Consider the following 17,518-nt stretch of genomic DNA (forward strand, 5'->3'; position numbering starts at 1 on the left):
GCTTAGCTTCGCCCCATTTTTGTAGAGGGTCAGGAGTAAACTCTTATTTATGGTATTTTGTGATTCATTTTTAATTGTGTTATGTTTGTTCTCTTGTTTTTAAGTGATGTTGCATCATTTGGATTTATGCCCTTGTAATCCTATGGAGCCAAGCATTCTGGAACACCACCTGTTTACCCGAATCCCCATCTTTAGTGTGGAGGAGACACCAGTGTATTTGAGCTGACGAATACATACATGGAATTTATGGACTTTGTATCTACTTGATACTATTTCTTGCATTGTATAATTATTGTATGTTTTGTCTTGCTTTGGTACCCCGGGTGACACAACTTCCCATTGGTGGTAACTACATATGACCTTTGACTTTTTGTAATAATAAGATGGAACTGAATGTTCTTTATTAATTTTTACATATGCCTTGTCGTATTGTGGCTTTTCTGCATATGGCCTCGTATATGTATTATATATGTTCATGGTACATCTATGGTATGAATATAACCTAGTTGATGATTCCCACCTCTGTGGATTGCTTCTCTGCCACCCGTGGTCCCAATTTTGGCGCTATTACTATATTTAATCGCTTGGACGTATGTATGTATTTATACATGTATGCACACATATGTTTGTAATGCACTTAGCTAAGTGCTGTAATAACGTGATTATCGCCAGGGTGGATCGTTTTTCCCTACTGTAGAGAAGAAATGATCATATATATATTCCATCCATCTCTAGATGGTTAATATTTCCTCCACCTGTGCATGTCTGTTTTGCATGTACATCGGGGAAATCGGGACTACATTGTACCTTCTATACTTACTATGTATTTTGTTGGTGTTTATAGCTGCTCTCTGTCCCCCTGTGACGTGCATGCGTTGGTGCGCGCGCCCTCTGGCAGTCCCTCCAGGTGTATGCACCTTGCGGCCTCTTTTAGCCCAGTGCGCATGCTCAATGACGTCATCGGAACTTTTTCCGGGACATGCGCACTGAGGCGTGAGTGCTGCACAGTGAAGTACACAATCACTGGGGGTTGCTCATTGCGCGTGCACCGCTATGACGCTGGCGCGCCACCTGGGGACTGATTGAATGACTTAGGGTATTTAAACCTGATCACTGGGGAATGAACGCACTTCCACCCCTGCCTCCGTCCTGCTGAGGAAGCAATAGCGATACGCGTTCGGGATTGGTTGCGGTTCCTCTTCCCCCCACTGTGTGTGCTCTTGTGCTCCTTCTGTCCCTGCATGGGTAAGTTATATTAATTACTCCATCTGGTGTTACTCTTATGATTGGTATGTAGGTATTTACCCTTGGCCAAGTTTTGGAGCCTCTGTGCAATCAATGCAGCAGTTTACTATCTGATTCTAGGATATGTTTACTTTTTCTGTCTGCATGGTTGTCACAGGCATTATTATATGCTCTTATTGAGCACACACACACACTATTGTGGGGGGTGATGTTTTGGTAGAGGTCCTCCTTTATCCTCACAATTGATGTAATACTATTGTGTATGTATTAGTGTTTTTACTCTATTTTTCTAATAAAGATTACTATATTTTATGGAAATCGTACTCCTTTTTGTGTGTGTACACACCATTCTAGTAGTCATTATGATGGAGTTTTTCCAGACATTTAATCCTACTTTAAGGGCAATATAAGAGATCTTTGGGGATTGACATAATGATTTTACAGCCCTTCTTCCTTTGGTCTTTGGTCTTTTCTGTACTGACTGTAGCAGTCTGTTGTGGCGTTCCCCCCTGTCTGCCTTCCTTCCCTGGTGTGTTGTTTCACTGCAGCGGTGGGGTTAGTGTCCTTCACCTGCCAACTCCCTAGACAAGGACTATTGTAGGGTCTCTTCAGGGCTTCAGGCTCAGCGACAGGTGAAGAACTTGTATAGGGACTGTCAAGGAATGCAGGGTACAGCGGCAGGTAAATGGAGGAGGTGTTCATCTTCCCTCTTACTAGTCCTAGGGCACTCTGTTGTTTAAGTGTCCCCGGTGCACCCCTGTTTTGTCTTGTTGTAATCTCTGCCAGTTGTGTGTTTTACCTTATGCTGGACCTTCCCCTAGTCCGTGTCGTGAGACCAGCGCTCTACGGTTAGTTATGACTCACACAACGATGCAAGGTGAGTTTTCCAAGTAAGTTGCCCGCTTGGTGCCATCTGATAAGACCCTATTGTTTGCACTTGCTGGCTTCCAGTTTTTCACTGCCATGTTTTCTACATGCTATTATCATATGTACAGTGTTTCCTAATCCCGCACATTTATGTAAATATATCGACAGATATGTTTATTATCCACAGCCCTTTTTGTTTCCATGTTATCATCATTTGCATATCACATGTCTATCCATAGTGTTGAGGAGTAAACTTCAAAAAATTTTCTGCTGATTTTGTATGTACCTTGAAGTGTTTTTATATATTTATAGACTTTTATGCTTATCGTTCAGTAGTAATATTTAGAACTGTTTCTCAAGCAGAAATGCTTCAATATTTTTTTTTATATTCACGATTCTTCAAAATCCACATTAGAAACACTATTTATTGTATTATAACTATATTGTTATGCTGTATTTGTGTATAGGGTATTTTTTTCAACTACTTATCATTCAGCAACAACATTTTGACCTGTAATTTAGACCTCCTTCACATGTCCGTGCTTCCGGTACATGTAGCATAGGTATACCTCACATTCACATTATAATTTATGGTCCTGCTCACATGTTTGCGCTTTTACATGGAGACAACATGGATGACAAAGTCCAATACAAGTCTATGGGTCCATGAAAAACACCTACAGCATATGAATGGCATCTGTGTGCTGTAAGTGTTTAACATTGCAAGTACAGGATAAGATTTGTAATAACTTCATTTTTGACCCTAAAAACTTAGCTGATACATTGATGGCACACTGATGGAAAACACTAATGACATTGGCACTCGTTTTTCATGTACGTGTTTTAAATGCACGTGTGAAGGGAAGGGGGCCTTCAAGAGAATCAACCATCAGGATTTTCATATATAAAGTAAAGCCAGTGCTATACTGGTGCTACGATGCTGAATGTAAGGATAGCTTTTCTTCTGAGAGCAGATGTTTTATGTCAGAAATATGTGCAAGTAACGTTCCAGCAATCCACTGTTATCTGATTGACAGGTGCAACAGGGGTGGGGATATGTGGGTTGGGTTTTTCTATTTATTCCACCCCTCTCTGCCTGCCTGGCCTTGGTACATGATAGACTGTATGGGCTCCTTCCAGGTGATTCATTTCTGTCACATCATAGGGGTGTGTTAGAAATGCAGCCCATACAGTCTAACATCTACCAAGGCCAGGCACCAGACAGTGGCGGGAATAGGTAACAAAACTGTCACGGGGTCCTTCTCCGATATCAAACAATCAACAAAGAGAAAGATGAGTGAGCAATCCAAAGAACCTTATTCCATGCAATCCAGTAGGTTCCTCAAATAATCCATCACACAGCGGGCAAAGTAGTCCAGGAACACGGATACAGTACAGTAAGGGATAAATGTCCAGGTCTCTCTGGGGAGCATCAGCTTCTCCCACAGAGGATCAATTTTCCTGCTTGTCTCTTGTCCTTCCCAGCCTGACTGAATCATCTCCCAGGTAATCAAAGAGTTTAGATGGATCACAGATGCCCCTCCCCAGACTTAGGGACAAAAGCCTGGCAGGGGGCGATTAACCTAACTTAACAGGACAATGTACACAGAATGGACAGAGCACCACGCCTAAAATATGAACCTACACAAAATTATACACAACCCCCATATTCCACCATCACAAAAGCCCATGTTAGATATTCTATAGCTGCTATCAATCAAATCGCAGTACATTTCTGTAACTTTACCTGCACATATTTCTGAAATAAAACATCCAGAACAAAAGGTATGCTTCCATTCAGCCTCCTAGTGCCAGTATAGCACTGGCTTTACTTTATATATGAAAATCCTGCTGGTTGGTTCTCTTTAAGCAGAAAACCTGAAGAACTGATATGTTTTTTCATTTTTAAGTTTGAAAATAAACACCATGTATTAAATCCTATGTCCACTACAGGCATGTTTTCTCGTTGATATCAATACAAAGTTTTGAAAAAATATATTTTAAGTCTTTGGATTTTGAATAAAAATCTGCTTCAAAGTCCAAGTACAAATAACCTCTCTCTGCATATACTTCAAGGCATCATACATCAAAAATGCTTCACAGACCACACAAAAAAATATTTTTATATTTTTTTTCATTAATTTTTTTAGCATGATAAATTTATAGAAAAAAATCCACTGAGCCGATATACATTTTCTCAGATATCACTCTATACATATCTCACAATCATGATTCTGGTTCTGATCTATTACACTGTTCATTTGTCATATCGCTTAGTTTCTTAAATGTCTTGGTTTCTGCACTCCCTCACTTATACCCCCTTCCTACACATTCTGTGCCTTCTCTCTATATCAGCCCCTCTCCCCTTCCCTCTCCCATGTACAACATTGAGGCCTTACTGACATTTTTCAACCATTCTAAACCATCCACTACCCCCACACAGCACACAAAACACTGACACAAAACACCGAATCACCTGCTCTTTCTCTTTTTTTCTCCTCCTCCTAGCTGCTGGTGACATCTCCCCCAACCCCGGGCCCCCATCCTTTAGTACATATAACTCTCATCCTGCAACACATAGAAACCCTACTCATCTCATCAATATCCAGTGCTCACCTTCTCCCGCCCCTTTTAATTGCGCACTCTGGAATGCAAGGTCAGTGTGCAACAAACTCCTCTACATTCATGACTTCTTCCTCTCCAACGCCCTGGACCTTCTTGCTCTAACGGAAACCTGGATCCAGCACTCTGACACCACTGCTGCTGCTGCTCTCTCACATGGTGGGCTTCAATTCTCACATACTCCAAGACCTGAGAACAGATCAGGAGGAGGTGTTGGTCTGCTCCTCTCATCCCAGTGTGCCTTCCAGGTCATCCCCTCAGTACCCTCACTCATGTTTCCTTTTTTTGAAGTCCACACCATTAGACTCTTCAAACCATTCTCCCTGCGAGTGGCAGTTGTGTATCGCCCTCCAGTCTCCTCCCATCAGTTCCTTGATCATTTTGCCACTTGGCTTCCACACTTTTTATCCTGTGACCTTACCACTCTCATCATGGGGGATTTCAACATCCCTATTGACGACCCACTCTCCCCATTTGCTGCCCGTTTTCTTTCTCTAACCTCATCCTTCGGCCTCTCACAGCTCACTAAGTCTCCTATACATGAGGATGGGAATACGCTGGACCTGGTCTTCTACCACCTCTGCACTCTTCATGATTTCACCAATTCCCCTCTCCCACTCTCTGACCACAACCTTCTCTCCTTTTCCATCACAAACTGTCTTGAAACCTGGGATGCACCCACCTATCACCCATACAGAAATCTAAGCACCATCAATACCCAGCTGCTAATGAACAATTTGCAGTCATCCTTGGCTCCCATCTCCTCTCTCTCCTGTGCAGACTCTGCAGTGTCACATTATAATAAGACATTGCAGAGTGCCCTGGATGAAGCTGCACCAGCTACATGCAGAAAATAACCACACAGGCAGCGGCAGCCCTGGCACACGCTTCAAACACGTTTCCTACAGCGCTGTTCTAGGTGTGCTGAGCGTCTGTGGAGAAAATCCTTTTCAGCTGAAGACTTCATCCACTATAAGTTCATGCTCAAAACCTATAACTCTGCTCTCCATCTGGCTAAATAAGTATACTTTACCACTCTCATCACTTCACTAGCCAACAATCCTAAACGACTCTTTAAAACCTTCCACTCCCTCCTGAGCCCTAAAGCACAGACCCCGGTCACTAACCTAAGCTCTGATGATCTGGCCACTTTCTTTTTACAAAAGATCAACGACATCCGCAAAGAAATCTTTGAAAAATCCCCTCAGAGCCTGCATCCGATCCTCTTCCGCACCTCAAGCTCACTATCAATATTTGAGCCTGTCACAGAAGAAGAAGTGACGCATCTCCTTGCCTCTTCCCGCCCAACAACATGCACCAGTGACCCTCTTCCCTCACATCTCCTTCAGGCTCTCTCCTCAGCTGTCACTACCTATCTAACCAATATATTTAACCTCTCTCTTTCATCAGGTATGTTTCCTTCATCATTTAATCATGCCATCATAACCCCTCTACTTAAAAAACCTTCCCTCAATCAGAACTGTGCCGCTAACTACAGACCAGTCTCTAAGCTTCCCTTTATCTCTAAACTCCTGGAACGCTTGGTCCACTCCCAGCTAATCCGCTATTTATCTGAAAACTCACTTCTTGATCCCTCTCAATCTGGTTTTCGCTCTTTACACTCCACCGAAACAACCCTCACCAAAGTCTCAAATGATCTATTAACAGCAAAATCTAAAGGCCACTATTCCTTATTGTTTCTCTTGGATCTCTCAGCTGCTTTTGACACGGTGGATCACCAACTTCTCCTCACCATGCTCCGCTCTATTGGCCTCAAGGACATCGCTCTCGCCTGGTTCTCCTCCTATCTCTCCGACCGCTCCTTCACTGTTTCCTTTGCTGGCTCTCACTCCACTCCTCTCCCCCTCAGCTTCGGGGTTCCTCAAGGCTCAGTCTTGGGCCCTTTGTTTTTCTCTCTATACACCACCCCTATTGGACAAATCATCAGCAGATTCGGTTTCCAATACCATTTCTATGCTGATGACACCCAATTATATACAACATCTCCAATCATCACCCCTGCTTTGTTACAAAATACCAGAGATTGTCTGTCTGCTGTCTCTCAAAGCATGTCCTCCCTCTATCTGAAACTGAATCTCTCCAAAACTGAGTTTCTTGTGTTTCCTCCCTCTACCAACCAACCTACACCCGACAGCTCAATTACCTTCGATAATTTAATCATTATTCCCATGCAGCATGCTCGCTGTCTTGGGGTCATATTTGATTCAGAACTCTCCTTCATTCCCCATATACAATCACTCACTCGCACATGTCACCTACATCTCAAAAACATCTCCAGAATCCGACCATTTCTTACTTTCGAAACTGCAAAAACCCTTACTGTCGCTCTTATTCATTCCATGGATTACTGTAACTCTTTATTGATTGATTTGGTCTCCCTCGGACCAAACTCTCCCCTCTCCAATCCATCTTGAATGCAGCAGCCAGGGGTCATATTCCTGTCCAGCCGCTTCACCGATGCCTCTGTCGCGGGCGGAGGAGGGAACGCCTCGCTCTCCCACTGCTGCTCGGGTCCGGCTGCCGCGGCTGCTGCGGCCTGCTGCTGCTCGGTGGCTCGAGCGATGAGCCGGATCCCGGGGACTCTAGCGGCGCTCCTCGCCCATGAGTGAAAGGGGAATTTTGGGTGTGGGGATTGGTTATTGTCCGTGACGCCACCCACGGTTGTGGTGATTTGGTTGACACCACCGCTGCTCTGTATGGGGATCCCGGGAAGGATGGTATGGAGCAGCCAGTTGTTGTGTTGCCCCTCCGTGGGTAGGGGTTGGTGATCCCGGGGCCCAGTGATGAGGTGGGTGATGCAGGGCTTGGTGGGCGCAGGGACGCGGGGGGCAGCGCTGTGCCTTGCGGCACTGTGGTACTCACTCAGCCTGAGACGATGACACAGTTCTCGGTAAAACACACGGCTGGAAAGACAGTTCCCACGGACGGCTGCACTTGCTTTCCCCAGTAGGTGACGGTCCCCCTGTCCTGCACCTGAGATGATGTTGGTTGCGATGGGTTCCCACCGGTAACCCGCTCCCCGGCTTGGATATGGGCCGGAGGAGCCCTACTTTGCCCGCAGGCGCTGGCCCTGAGAAATTGGTGCCCTGGCGGTGGCGGTATCTCTCCGTTACGGTTGGACTGTTGCCTTCTATCGGGACTTGGTTGTTGGGAGACAGTCGTCCCCTTCACTGACGGATTTGGCAAATTATGGCGACTCCTAGCCTTGCCGGGATATGAAAGGCCCCTGCCCTGGTGCTGACTGTCCTTTGTATACTGCTCCAGACCGCCGGGCCACTACCCATCCGCGGTCCTTCCAGCAACCTCTGAGCAGTCCCCCTCCAGACAATCACCGCCGTCTGCTGACCTTGCTGACCCTGTCCTGGCACACGGCCGGATCAACTTCAGGCTTTACTTCTGTCACTTTTCACTCTCTTTACACTTCACTGTTTACTCCTTTACTTAGCTCCTCACCCAAGCTCCCCCTGAGCTAATCTGCCTGGTTCTTCCCGCCTCCAGGGCTGTGTACTCCTCGGTGGGCGGAGCCAACTGCCTGGCCCACCCCTGGTGTGAACATCAGCCCCTGGAGGAAGGCAACAAGGATTTTGGTAGCTTTGGTGTTCCTAACTGGGGTGTAGGGTGTGGTGGTGTGATGACCTGTGACCCCTGGCTTGCCCAGGGCGTCACATTCCCCCTTAGCAAAATGCAGACCGTCCGCGGGCTGCCCGTCCAACACCGGTTTTATTTTCTGAAAAATATATAAAAGTAAACGGTAACGGTTTTAATGCATAACATCATCCCACAACGGGAGGCACATTTCTTTAACGTTGCAAAACGGTTTACGGCTACGGTTTCCACTCTCTCCCACCCAAGCAACCTGGCCCTGATGCTGCCCCTAAAGCCCAGGCAGCACCCCTTGACCCAAGTCCAGCACAAGTCACCCGAGCGGGATTTGTCCTTCCCCTCCAGAGGGTAGCCACCGGTCCCTGTGGTGGCTGGGCCCCAGCTGGCTCTACTGCGGGCCCTCCCTCCAACCTGCCTCTCCGGAGGTGGTAATGCGGGAAACGGTAACGGTAAACAACTTATTTACATTCCACTAACGTTTGTGGTTGCCCTGCAAGTTCACGGGCTTGTCCATAAGGAGTCCCTTATGCAACCTTTAAACGGTCCCACGGGGACAACGGTGCCGGCAACGGCCGGTTTTCTCAATCACAGTAAATCAGGTAACTGTTCGGTAATCATTTTACTTATTTATCATTTTTCAAACTTTCAAACAAACAAAACAACTCACACAGACTTCCTGACCCCCTCTTTAAAGGACGGTCTCCCTGTACCTAAGTGGGGGTCTACCTAGGTTGGGACGGGTGGACCTCCGGGGTCCGGTGTCAGTGGGGCTATGCAGTGGGGCAGAGGGAACAACCGGTTCCTCCTCCCGGCTATCGTGTGGGGCAGGCGGAGGCATAGGGGAGCTGGGCACAGGTTCATCCCTGGGCACTGGCACTGGTTCTGGCTCACGGTCGACCGCTTCCACCACTTCTTCATCCACAGGTTGTGGGAACAGTATCACTGGTAGAATCACCGCGCCGTTCTGTGTAGGCCAGTCTGCTGGGAAGTCACCCATCACAGTGCGGATCACCTCTTTTGCCTTCTCTGCTGGTGGAGGAACCGGTACTTCAGTCGTCGCCCTCAACGCGGGTGGGCACCTTTTTAGATGGTCTCGGGAAACCGTGGCCAAAGTGCCCCCTTGGTCACGACTGATCTGGTAGGCCTTTCCATCTTCCCATCCTGTGGGTTGGATGATGTATGGGATTTGTTCCCATTGATCATCCAGCTTGTGGGTCTTCCTCTTCCGCTTTAACACCACATCTCCAGGCTGGAAAGGGCCCGCAGACGCTTTCTGGTTGAATCGCTGCTCCTGCTGTTCTCGACTTCGACTTAAGTTCTTCTCCACATACTCCTGAATCTGCCGGTATTGTGCTCTCCGCCGAGTTTCCCATTCAGCTGTCGAAGGGAGTGCTTCTGGGGCTTCCAACCCCATTTCCAGGTCCACCGGCAGGGGGCCGGGCCGAGCCCTCATCAGATATGCTGGGGTGCACTTTGTCGAGCTGGACGGGATATTGTTGTACATATCGACCAAGTCGGGTAGCTTCTCCGGCCACAGGTTCCGCTCTTCCAGCGGTAACGTCTTGAGGAGTCCCAGGACCAAGTGGTTCATCTTCTCACACATGCCGTTGGTCTGGGCATGGTAAGGGGTGGTCCGGATCTTCTTACAGCCGTACAACTGGCAGAACTCGTGGAACACCTCCGCTTCAAAAGCCGGGCCTTGGTCAGTGAGCACCTTTTCTGGATATCCATGTGGTCGGCAGAAATAAGCCTGGAACGCTCGAGCAGCAGTTCGACCAGTTAGGTCCTTGACGGGGACAACCACCATGAATCTTGAATAGTGGTCTACGATGGTCAACGCGTAGGCATACCCTCTTCTGCTGGGGGTGAGCTTGACATTGTCTAGGGCGACCAGTTCCAGCGGCTGATGTGTGATGATTGGGTGTAGGGGCGCCCTCTGGCTGGTCTCGTCCTTCCTTCTCAGTGTGCAAGGACCACACTCTCGGCACCAGGCCTCTACCAACTCTCGCATCCCACTCCAGTAGAACCGCTCTCTCAACAGCATCTCCAGCTTCTTCCACCCGAAGTGCCCGGCATCATCATGGTATGCCCGCAAAACAGTAGCCACATCAGCTTGGGGAATAATCAACTGGCAGATTTTCTCATGAGTCTTCGGGTTAATCAGCTCACGGTACAGCTTCCCTTGATGTAGATACAGCCGTTTCCGCTCCTTCCACAAGCGCTGGGCTTCAGCTGGGGCGGCAGGGTCCATTCCAACAGCACCTTGTTCCACCAGGGTCTTGACGAGGTGGACAGCCGGCGCCTGGTTTTGAGCCTCCTGCCACTCTTGACTGGGCCGTGGATCCAGGTCCACCCATTGTTGGTGTACCTGTACCTTCCCAGTTGGTGGCTGGTGAAATGCAGGCAACTCAATCTCCTCGAGGTCGTCATCCTCGCACCCTTCTTCTGACAAATGGGGCATTCGGGAGAGTGCATCAGCATTAATGTTGACACGACCAGCTCGGTACTTGATGGTGAAGTCATAGTTGGCTAGCCGGGCCACCCACCGCTGCTCCAATGCGCCCAACTTGGCCGTGTCCAGGTGAGTCAACGGGTTGTTGTCCGTGAAAGCGGTGAATTTTGTTGCAGCCAGGTAGTGGCGGAACCGCTCGGTGATAGCCCATACCAATGCCAGGAGCTCGAGCTTGAAGGAGCTGTAGTTCTCAGGGTTCCTTTCAGTTGGCCGAAGCTTCCGGCTAGCATAAGCAATCACTTTCTCCTTCCCATCCTGGACCTGGGACAGGACTGCTCCTAGCCCCACATTGCTGGCATCTGTGTAGAGGATGAACGGGCAGCCATAGTCAGGATACGCTAGGACCTCTTCTCCGGTCAAAGCTGCTTTCAGCTGGCAGAAGGATTCCTCATGCTTTTCTTCCCACACCAGTGGGGCTCCGATGGGTCTATCGCCTTTGGTCTGTCCCACGAGGAGATCTTGCATGGGGGCAGCCAACTTCGTGTACCCTTTGATAAAGCGCCGGTAGTACCCCACCAGACCCAGAAACTGCCTTACTTCTCTCACCGTGGTTGGTCTCGGCCAGCCCTGTATGGCAGTGATCTTCTCAGGGTCGGGGGCGACACCTTCTGCACTTACCACGTGCCCCAGGTATTGCACTCTGGGTTTCAGCAGGTGACACTTAGAGGGCTTCAATTTCATCCCGTATTTGGCAAGGGACGCGAACACCTCGGCCAGGTGCTCCAGATGGGCTTCATACGTCTGGGAGTAAACAATCACATCATCCAAGTACAATAGGACGGTCTCGAAGTTTAGGTGTCCCAGACAGCACTCCATCAGCCGTTGGAAGGTTCCTGGGGCATTGCACAGCCCGAACGGCATACTATTGAATTCACAGAGCCCCATCGGGGTGGTGAAGGCGGTTTTCTCCCAGTCTTCCGGTGCCACGGCCACTTGCCAGTACCTACTGGTGAGGTCAAGGGTAGAGAAGTAATTTGCAGTTCTCAGTGCGGCCAAAGACTCTTCAATACGGGGCAGTGGGTAGGCATCTTTATGGGTTATCTGATTAATCTTCCGGTAGTCCACACATATCCGCATGGTACCATCCTTCTTCTTGACCAGTACCAACGGAGCGGCCCAGGGACTACAGCTGTCCCGAATAGCCCCTGCCTCCTTCATATTCCTCAACATATCTTTGGCACACTGGTAATGTGCAGGGGGAATAGGCCTATACCTCTCTTTGATAGGGGGGTGTTCACCGGTGGGGATATGGTGTTGGACCCCTTTAATCTATCTGCCCAAAGTCTAGGGGATGTTTGCTGAAAACCTGTTCATACTCCCGCACCACCCTGTATACCCCTGCTTTATGATGTGTAGGGGTATCATCAGTGCCCACGTGTAGCTGTTGGTACCACTCATTTACCTCCCCTTGAGGCGGGGAAGTGCTGGCAGTATGTGGGGAGACTGAGGGACTGGCTTCGTGGATGGTGTGGGGATCCAGGGTGAGCAGCTTGGCAATGGTGGCATACCGGGGAAGCCTGACTTCTTCCTCCCCACAGTTCAGCACCCTCACGGGCACTCTCCCCTTCTTCACGTCCACCACCCCTCGGGCGGCCATTACAGTGGGCCAGTGCTCGGAGGGTATGGGCTCCATCATGGCAGGGTAGTCACGCCCCTGAGGCCCTCATGATGCCCTACACCAAATCATCATCTCACTCCTAGGGGACACAATCAACGGAGCAACATCCATCACTCTCACTCCACCGATCTCTCCTCCTGTTAAGCTTACATGCTGGCGGTACATCAAGGCTCGGATCTCACGCTGCACAGCTCTCTGTCGGCTCCCCGCCGCCGTGGCGGCCAGCTGTTGCAGTAGGGCCAACACATCACCCATGCAGTGCTCCATCACATTGGTTCCTAGCACTATCTTCGGGTTATGATCACTGGGTTCATTCATGATCACAATCATACCCTGGTGTTGCAGTTCAGCTTGCCCTACTGTCATAGCCACCTGTTTATACCCCACTTGGGTCAATGGGAGTCCATTGGCAGCAATTAGCGTTATACTAGTATCTGGGGGTGCCAGCTCGTCTATCCCCCAATACCGCTGGTACAATGTGTATGGTATGGTGGTTACCTGTGATCCAGTGTCCAAGAGAGCCATCACCGGTATGCCGTCCACAGCCACAGGGATGATGGGCTGGGCCCCGATATACCAGTCCCGCCAGTCCGGGGGGCCACGGGGTTCTACTCCTGAGGATTGGCCCGGGGCCCCAGGGGTTGCTCGTTTAACGGGCACTGTCGGATGTAATGCCCAGGCTTACGGCACTTGTAGCAGGTTGGAGGTCTGCTCCGCGGGTTGCTATTACTTCTCCGCTGCATCCAGGGGACATCCTCAGGGCTGTCGGCAAGCTGTATCTGTGCTGAAGGTTGAGATCTGGTCAAAGGTTGGAGTGCAGCAAGAATCTTGGCGATGTCTCCGTCCATGCGATGGACCTGGGCTGCCAGTTCCTCCATAGTGGTGCTTGGGGCTGCAGGTGTTGGAGAGGTTGGTAGGGCAGGGGTCACCGCAACGGGGGCCGTTTCAATGGGCCACGGGTCTGGCTCCAGGACTTCTGAAGCTGGGGGCTGTAGTGCTTTAATGGCCCGTTCCTTTAACACAGCAAAGTCCACATCAGGGTGTTCCAGGGCCCACAGCCGGAGTTGTTTGCGATCCTCAGGGGATCTCATCCCCTGCACAAATTGCTCTACTAACATCTTGTTGCTGTCCGCCTCATTGATAGGATTCACCCGCTTTAGCGTGCGGAGGGCGGTTTGCAGACGTAAAGCATAGTCTCGAATGCTATCCACAGCCCGTTGCCGGCACTGGTAAAACTGCATCCTCAGCTCAGCTTCAGTCCGGGTCTCAAAGGCAGTCTGTAGCTTCTCAAAGATGGTGGCTACAGAGAGCCGGTCCCCCTCGGCCCAGGTCTCCGCCTCCTGCTCAGCTGCACCGGTCAACTGGCCCAGCACTACCGCCGCACGTTGCTTATCGGTCAGGGGGTACAGCTCTAGCAACGGGTTAAGCTTTTTCCGGAAGACCTGTAAAGCGTCAGGTTTCCCGTCATACTGCGGTAGCCAGGTAGCTCCGGGCGCATAGGGCAAGGAGAACGGCATCACCTGAGCGAGCGCGGGGGACGCGGCACCTCCCGCTAGCGCGGCCGGGACCTGGGCAGGCCCATTCCCATCCGCGGGTGCCACTGCGGCTGCGACCGCCGCTCCTCCAGCGGCTCCGTCGGGCGCAGACATCTTGTTTCCGTCACCCTTAGCTTCTTTCCGGCCCCTCCTCTATTGGGGCGGGGTTTTGGCCTTCGCGCCTCTGCTACTCGAGAAGACGCTCGAGCGGGAACTTTTTGCGCCAAAGATGGCGACTTCTGAAATTTTTCAGCCGGATATCTCCGGCGGTCACAAGGCGCACCTCTACCCAATGGCAGAGCGGTAAGATCCTGTTCGTGACGCCAAGTTGTCGCGGGCGGAAGAGGGGACGCCGCGCTCTCCCACTGCTGCTCGGGTCCGGCTGCCGCGGCTGCTGCGGCCTGCTGCTGCTCGGTGGCTCGAGCGATGAGCCGGATCCCGGGGACTCTAGCGGCGCTCCTCGCCCGTGAGTGAAAGGGGGATTTTGGATGTGGGGATTGGTTATTGTCCGTGACGCCACCCACGGTTGTGGTGATTTGGTTGACACCACCGCTGCTCTGTATGGGGATCCTGGGAAGGATGGTATGGAGCAGCCAGTTGTTGTGTTGCCCCTCCGTGGGTAGGGGTTGGTGATCCCGGGGCCCAGTGAAGAGGTGGGTGATGCAGGGCTTGGTGGGCGCAGGGACGCGGGGGGCAGCGCTGTGCCTTGCGGCACTGTGGTACTCACTCAGCCTGAGACGATGGCACAGTTCTCGGTAAAACACACGGCTGGAAAGACGGTTCCCACGGACGGCTGCACTTGCTTTCCCCAGTAGGTGACGGTGACGGTCCCTCTGTCCTGCACCTGAGTTGATGTTGGTTGCGATGGGTTCCCACCGGTAACCCGCTCCCCGGCTTGGATATGGGCTGGAGGAGCCCTACTTTTCCCGCAGGCGCTGGCCCTGAGAAACTGGTGCCCTGGCCGTGGCGGTGTCTCTCCGTTACGGTTGGACTGTTGCCTTCTATCGGGACTTGGTTGTTGGGAGACAGTCGTCCCCTTCACTGACGGATTTGGCAAATTATGGCGACTCCTAGCCTTGCCGGGATCCGAAAGGCCCCTGCCCTGGTGCTGACTGTCCTTTGTATACTGCTCCAGAGCGCCGGGCCACTACCCGTCCGCGGTCCTTCCAGCAACCTCCGAGCAGTCCCCCTCCAGACAATCACCGCCATCTGCTGACCTTGCTGACCCTGTCCTGGCACACAGCCGGACCAACTTCAGGCTTTACTTCTGTCACTTTTCACTCTCTTTACACTTCACTGTTTACTCCTTCACTTAGCTCCTCACTCAAGCTCCCCCTGAGCTAATCTGCCTGGTTCTTCCCGCCTCCAGGGCTGTGTACTCCTCGGTGGGCGGAGCCAACCACCTGGCCCACCCCCTGGTGTGAACATCAGCCCCTGGAGGAAGGCAACAAGGATTTTGATAGCTTTGGTGTTCCTAACTGGGGTGTAGGGTGTGGTGGTGTGATGACCTGTGACCCCTGGCTTGCCCAGGGTGTCACACCTCCACCTTGTGCCAGTCACTACACTGGCTACCTATCAGTTACAGAATACAATCAAACTCATATCCCTAACCCACAAAGTTCTCCACAGCTCTGCCCCACCATATATCTCATCCCTCATGTCTGTCTATCATCCTATCCACCCCCTTCATTCCGCAAATGATCTTAGACTAACATCTTTCATAATACGAACCTCACACCACCGTCTCTAAAACTTTTCTTGTGCCACGCCAGTTTTCTGGAATGCACTACCCCAAAGAATGCAACTAATATCCAGCCCCCAAGTTTTTAAGCGTACATTAAAAACACATGTCTTCAGACAAGCTTATCATAATAACTTACTAACCTAACTCTCCCCCGTCCCACCTTCTAAATGCTACTCGTAACCTTCTCTCTCCTATTTCTGTCCTCACATGCTACATACAACCAATAGCACGTAAGGGCACCCAAAAGGTTACTGTCTAAAGACCAGATCATTCATCTTTATATGTAACCAATAAACTAGCATAACGATGGCCGGCCAGATCTACAAGTGTGCTTCCCCTTTTGTGTCCCCCTTTTTCCCCATAGATTGTAAGCTTTCGAGCAGGGCCCTCATACCTACTGTAGCTGTTGAATTATGTACTATTTTATTTTGTTTTTGTGTATACAACCCCCCTCCGGAATGTAAAGTGCTGCGGAATATGTTGGCGCTATATAAATAAACTTTATTATTATTATTATCACATTTTGGCTGGGACTACTATTTTAAACTACCGCAGGTGTACAATTAGTTTAAATCTGCGTGCTCCAACATGATACACTTTCTATTCTGAATCCACTCTGGAAAAAGTAACACACGTCAGAATACACTGTTGTGTCTTTGCTATGTATTTATCACCAGAAGTCAAAGGTAGAACACTAAATTTTTTATGTGGATTCGCATCTTGAATTGACTCCTGTCCAGACCAGACAACTTTAGTAGGTGTAGTTTGTATTCTGCAACATGATGATTTAGCTCAACGAAATATCTTTGTACATTAGTGTGTAGTGTTTTTGACACTTTATGATTTTTATTTTTATGAGGCTAAGAGAGACATTTATGACCAAAAGCTATGCCAACAGTGTTTCCAAAACTAGCAACAAATGCTGTTACAATTTTTTAGAAACAGAATAAAACATGATTTATTAAAACACAACCAATTGTAGTCCTGTGCTGAGTACATCTCAACAGTTGTCCTTTTTATAAAGTTTTAAAGTGAGGGAGAAACTCTTGAATTACACATTTTGAAAGATTTTTGCAATGCACACTCCGGTCACTTTGACATCTTCAAAACATCATGCCTTCAAAATCGTAAGATGTCCAGTAGTGCCTTTAGCTCAGAACAAATGTTGATCGAATTTCGAAATACTCGGATTCGCGATACTCGTATTGAGTACTGTCTAATACTCGCGTATGCATTCCGAATAGTGTACAATGCTCATCATTACTCAGAATCAGGAGCAACCAGTAGGACACAGTTACACCCATCTATTATTCCAAGAAATCTGGCCAATAGTGGTCTTCATTGAAAAATTACAGCCAAAATAATATAGCTTCCACAAAGAAACAAGGACAAGCGACTCTACTATACATAAATATATAGGAACTGGAGTGTTGTAAAATTGCAGCAAGTGCTCTGGACTGATAAAATGTGATCTATTTGGCTGTAACAAAAGGAATGGTCGGAGAACAGTACAATATTGAGCAGATAACAGTGAAGCATGGTGGAAGTTCTTCGTGAGTTTGGGACTACATTTTAACAAATGAATTTGGGAATTTGGTAGATACTTAAACATTATTTAGAAACATCAGTGATCCAAAAATACAGCTAATGTCATTAAGGCTATGTGCGCACTTTGCGTCGAGGTAGTTACAGTTTTAAACACATCCTCTGGCAGAAATGGTCTTTGTCAAAATTGGTTTTGACCACAAAAA

This window comes from Anomaloglossus baeobatrachus, chromosome 1 (assembly GCF_048569485.1).
Source record: "Anomaloglossus baeobatrachus isolate aAnoBae1 chromosome 1, aAnoBae1.hap1, whole genome shotgun sequence".
NCBI classification, from domain to species: Eukaryota; Metazoa; Chordata; class Amphibia; order Anura; family Aromobatidae; genus Anomaloglossus; species Anomaloglossus baeobatrachus.